Source organism: Crotalus tigris, unplaced genomic scaffold (genome assembly GCF_016545835.1).
Source record: "Crotalus tigris isolate CLP2741 ecotype Arizona unplaced genomic scaffold, ASM1654583v1 scf7180000020932.1150333, whole genome shotgun sequence".
NCBI classification, from domain to species: domain Eukaryota; kingdom Metazoa; phylum Chordata; class Lepidosauria; order Squamata; family Viperidae; genus Crotalus; species Crotalus tigris.
Window position 1 is genome coordinate 405201 of NW_024098263.1, and position 6155 is coordinate 411355.

Below are 6155 nucleotides of genomic sequence, written 5' to 3' on the forward strand. Positions count from 1 at the left end.
AAGTCAACGGGGAAATGACAGCCCTGTTGCTAACTTCATAACTGCAGCGATTCGCTCAAGCGCCGTGGCGGGAGGGGGATCATAAAATGGGGCAAAACTCATTTGACAAATGTCTCGCTTAGTGACGTAGATTTCGGGCTCGGCTGTGCTTGTAAGTGGAGGACGACCGTATTGATCACGAGGGAACATCGCCAATTGTAGAAGGAAGTGGGGTTGAAGGGAGGAGGAGGAGGTGGTGGAGGAATTTTTTTGCATTGATTGATGGATGATGACGGATGACGTTCGATCAAGTGGGTGGTTGACTGTAGTGACCACATATTGAGTCCTTGCTCCTATCGGTACTTGCCCTCTTCTCTTTCTTTCTCTCCTGGCCAGGTTGGGGGATATTTCTACATATTGATGATTAAATTCCATCACATCGGCTTTAACTCTTCGTGACGACAAAGATAGACCTTCCCCACAGCAACCGCTCCTAATCCTGATCCTTCAGGTCTTCCAGCGAGGCCCACGTGGCCATCAGAGTCCACCTGCCTTCTGCTGCTTGTCCTCTTTCTTTCCGCCATTCCTAGCATGGTGGACTTCTCCAGAAAAGATATGGTGTCCAATGTAAGCCCGAAGAAGGCAACTGGACTGCCTTGGGTTTTTTTTGAAGACGTTTTCGCTTCTCATTCAAAGAAGCTTCTTCGGCTCTAGAGGGCGGGGAATGGAAGGATTTGGAACAGCCATGAGCTGAATGACTGAGAATCTCCATAGACTCATCCAGTGTAGGATAATTTGAAACTGGTCATCCCCTTCCCTTTCCTTCCATTGTGGACTTCTCCAGAGAAGACTAGATTAGACTAGACTAGACTAGGAGTAGAGTAGCATAGAGTAGAGTAGAATAGAAATAGAATAGAAATAGAATAGAATAGAATAGAATAGAATAGAATAGAATAGAATAGAATAGAATAGAATAGAATAGAATAGAAAAGAAATATAGACTAGAGGTGGTCCCTTCCAGATTCTATTCTATTCGATCCTATCCTATCCTATTCATTATTCTATTTTATTCTAATTCTATTCTATATTCCTATTCTATCCTATATTCCTATACTATCCATTATTCCATTCCATATTTTCTATTCTATTCATTTTCATTCCATCTATTCTATTTCTATTCTATATTCCTATCCTATCCTCTCCATTTTTTCTATTCCATTCATTATTCCATTCTATATCCTATCCTATTCATTACTCCATTCCATCTATTCTATTCTATATCCTATCCTATTCATTACTCCATTCTATTCTATTGTATATCCTATCCTATTCATTATTCCATCTATTCTATTCTATTCTATGTCTAGTCTATATTTCTATTGTATTCTATTCTACTCTACGTCTAGCTGCACAGGGGTAGGCCACCTTGGCTCTTTTATGACTCGTGGACTTCAACTCCCAGAATTCCTGAGCCAGCCATGCTGAGGGGAAAGGGAGAGGTTTCCAAGCTGAGCCAGGCTGGCTCAGGAATTCTGGGAGTTGCAGTCCACGAGTCGTAAAAGAGCCAAGGTTGCCTAGCCCTGAGTTAGCATATTGAATTTAGTAGCTGGAGCTACTCCGGGCCAATCAACCGCACAGCTGCCGTTGATCAGAGAGGGCTGACTGGGGCATGAGGCAACCTGCACTGTGATTGGTTGCCGTGAGTATAAAGGGGGCGGTTCCCTTTTTCCCGCCTTTTTTTTTTCCTGGGTGTGTTCTGTAAACTGTTTTAATTTACCTCATGAAATTCCTGAGTCTCTTGTGTTGTTTCTTTCTGGATGATGACAGAGACAGTTGTAGGTTTAAATGTTAAATATACATATATACATACACTATACACACACACACACACATGTATAAATACACATGTACCCATATACATACATACACACACATATATACACACACACATAGTTATATATATACACATACATATATAGATATACACATGTACAAATATATACATACATGTACATCTATATACACATACATATACACAGATGCATACACATGGTCACAAACATGCACACATACACATTTACAAATACACATACATATACACATATATACAGATATATAATACACATGTACAAATATGCATATACACATACATACACAAATATATACTTATATACATATATATAGTACATGTACATATACACATACACATGTATACCTATATAGACACATATAGTACACATACATATACACATATATACATACACATGTATACCTATGTAGACACATGCATATAGTCATATATATACACATATTCACATTCGTTTTCTGAGGTTTTCGCGGGTGTTTGTATGTAGGTCTTTGGTTGTTCGGGTTTTCACATTCATGTACATATATACATATACATGCACAAATATAGACTTACACACACATAGAAATATACACATGTACAAATACATACACACGTACACATACACATGTATACATATATACATAGTCACAGTGTATACAGTCACATACATATATACATAGACCCATATACATATATATATATATATATATACACATATATACACACACAAATATGCATATACCTATATACACATATAGTACACATACATATATACACATACATATACACGTACAAATATATATACGTACACATATGCACACATGTACACCTATATACATATACACATACAAATACATACACATATATATGCACAAATACATAAACATATATGCACAAATATAGACATACACATATATATATATTAAATATATACATATACAAATATACATATACACATACATATATACATAGAAATATGCATATACTTATATACACATAGTACACATATACACACATATATACACATGTACAAATATATACAGACACATACACACATGTACACCTATGTACATAAACAGTCACACAGATGTATACATATACACATATACACATGCATACAAATACATTCACATACATGCACAAATATAGACATACTTATATACACATACATGATATGTATATACGCATACATATACATAACAATGGGCCCTATCCAACAACATGAAGTTTAATGTGGAGAAAAACAAGATTTTGCACCTAGGCAGACAATACCACAGGTCCAAGTACAGATTAGGGGAATCCCAGCTCAAAAACAGTTAACGGCAAGAGGGACCTCGGCGTCCGAGTGGACAATCCACTAAACAAGCCAGCTATGTGCGGCGGCAGCCAAAAAAAAGCCGACACAATCCTCGGTTGTATAAAGAGAGGCACAGAATCAAAATCACGTGAAGTCTCACTAAGGCTCGACAAAGCGGCGCGAAGACTTCACATGATTTTGATACGGGATACGGTGCCCAGTTTTGATCACCCCGTTACAAAAAAAGAGGTTGAGACTTTGGAAAAAGTGTGACGATTCACGGCCCGGAGCCTAAAACATACGAAGAAGGGCAGTTACAAGAAGTTGTGTATGCTCTAAGTCTAGTTTAATGACAAGAAGGACGGGGGGGGGGGACATGACAGCAGTCTCCCAGTATTTGAGAGGCTGCCCCAAAGAAGAGGGGGGGGGGTCAATTTATTTTTCAAAACACAAGAAGGCCGGACAAGAAGCAATGGATGGAAACCAATAAAGAGAGAAGCAACCTGGAACCATGGAGAAAAATTCTGACAATGAGAACAATTAACCAGTGGAACTGTTTGCCACCAGAAGTTGTAGGTGCTCCGACAGTGGAGGTTTTTAAAGAGAGACTGGACAACCATTTGTCTGAAATGATATAAGTCTTCTCCCTGGGCAGGGGGTTGGACTAGAAGACCTCTAAGGTTCTTCCAGCTCTATTCTGATCGATTTACATATACACATATATACATATGCATATACACAGAGAGAGAGAGACATTCAGATGGATGGATGGATGGATAGATAGATAGATAGATAGATAGATAGATACACTCATATATAAAATACGTATACTGTACATATAAACATACATATTTGTTTTCTGAGGTTTTTGTGGGTATTTGTATGTAGGTCTTTGGTTGTTCGGGTTTTCTCCCGCGTAAAATTTTACGCGGGAGAAAACCCGAACAACCAAAGACCTACAAACATACATATATACATATATAGACACATACACATAAAATCAAAACCTTTAATCAATTACTAATACTAAATTTTATTACAGTTATATACAATTATATTACAATTTATTGCAATTTATATATATACTGTACATATAAACACACACACATATATATGTATAACACATACTGCCCACATAAACATACACATATACAGAGATGCACACACACACTCACATATACACATAAAACCAAAACCTAATGCTAACAATTTTATTAATTTTTCACAAATTTTAATTATTTCATGGATTAATTGGTATCAAGGGTATTTAATAGATAAGTCGTGTTTAATAATATTGAATAGGCAATATTTAATATTAATATTTAAGAGATAATGGGTGTGGTGGTCTCCCATGAAGAATGAGACACGCACGTAGGTATCTCGGGATGAGAGCCCAGAGCTGACTCCAAGACCCTCTTTTATTATTACAATAGTTTTTACATCACACAGCGTAATCAAAAGGCGTATACAAGGGCGGTTACAATGTACCACATAGCAGACACTTTCCAGATGCAAGGCTGTGCAGGTGAGTGATGACTTATCCATCCTGTTTCCCTGTTCTTATCAGAGCCTGTCCAAATGGCTGATGGATGTGTTCCGTGGCTGGAACGGTCTGTTTTGGTATGTCAAGGACTGTCTGGGAGCAAGTCTATAAGCAAATCTATGCAATCATTCCCACAAGGTCCTTGCAGCTCTATTCTGATTGATTTACATATACACATATATACATGCACATATACACAGAGAGAGAGAAACATTCAGATAGATCAGTGGTTCTCCACCTGTGGGTCGGGACCCCATTTGGGGTCGAACGACCATTTCACGGGGGTCGCCAAACAAGGCTGTCTGCCATTTCCCCCCCCCTTTTCTTTGGCCACGCCCCTGGCACCCGGTGATGTATAAGTGGTTGGGGGTCACCACAACATGGGGAACTGTATTATGGGGTCGCGGCATTAGAAAAGTTGAGAACCACTGAGATAGATAGATAGATAGATAGATAGATAGATAGATAGATAGATAGATAGATAGATAGATAGATATATACACTCATATATAAAACACATACTGTACATATAAACATACATATATACATATATAGACACACATATACACATAAAACCAAAACCTTTAATCAATTACTAATACTAAATTTTATTAGTTATATACAATTACAATTTATTGCAATTTATATATATACTGTACATATAAACACACACACATATATGTATAACACATATTGCCCACATAAACATACACATATACAGAGATGCACACACGCACATATACACATAAAACCAAAACCTTTAATCAACTACTAATACTAACAATTTTATTAATTTTTCACAAATTTTAATTATTTCATGTATTAATTGGTATCAAGGGTATTTAATAGATAAGTCGTGTTTAATAATATTGAATAGGCAATATTTAATATTAATTAAGAGATAATGGGTAAGATAAATATTAATATTTAATAGATAAATTCAATCTGATTAATTTGGGACAAATTGTAAATTATTTCATGCAATATTTGCAACTAAAGAGTTTAATAGACAAGTAATAATTTGTAATGTTTAACGGACATGTTTATTAATAAGATTTAACAGATGAGGTAATAAACAATGATGAATATTTAATAGATAAGTTTAATCTTATTTATTTTTGACAAATTGTAGATTATGCAATATTTGTTATTAAAGAGTATTTAATAAGACCTTATTTCATAATATTTAATAGACACATTTATTAAGATTTAACATGATAAGTAACAAAAAAGTATTAATACTTAATAGGTACGTTTAATCTTATTATTTTTTGACAAATTGTAAATTAATTCTTTCATGCAATGTTTGTTATTTAAGAGTAATAGACAAGTAATATTTCAAAATATTTAATGGACACGTTTATTAATAAGATTTAACACGATAGGTAATAAACGACGATTTAATACTTAATAGGTAAGTTTAATCTTGCCAATTTTGACCAATTGTAAATTAATTTTTTCATGCGATTTTTTTTATTAAAGAGTAA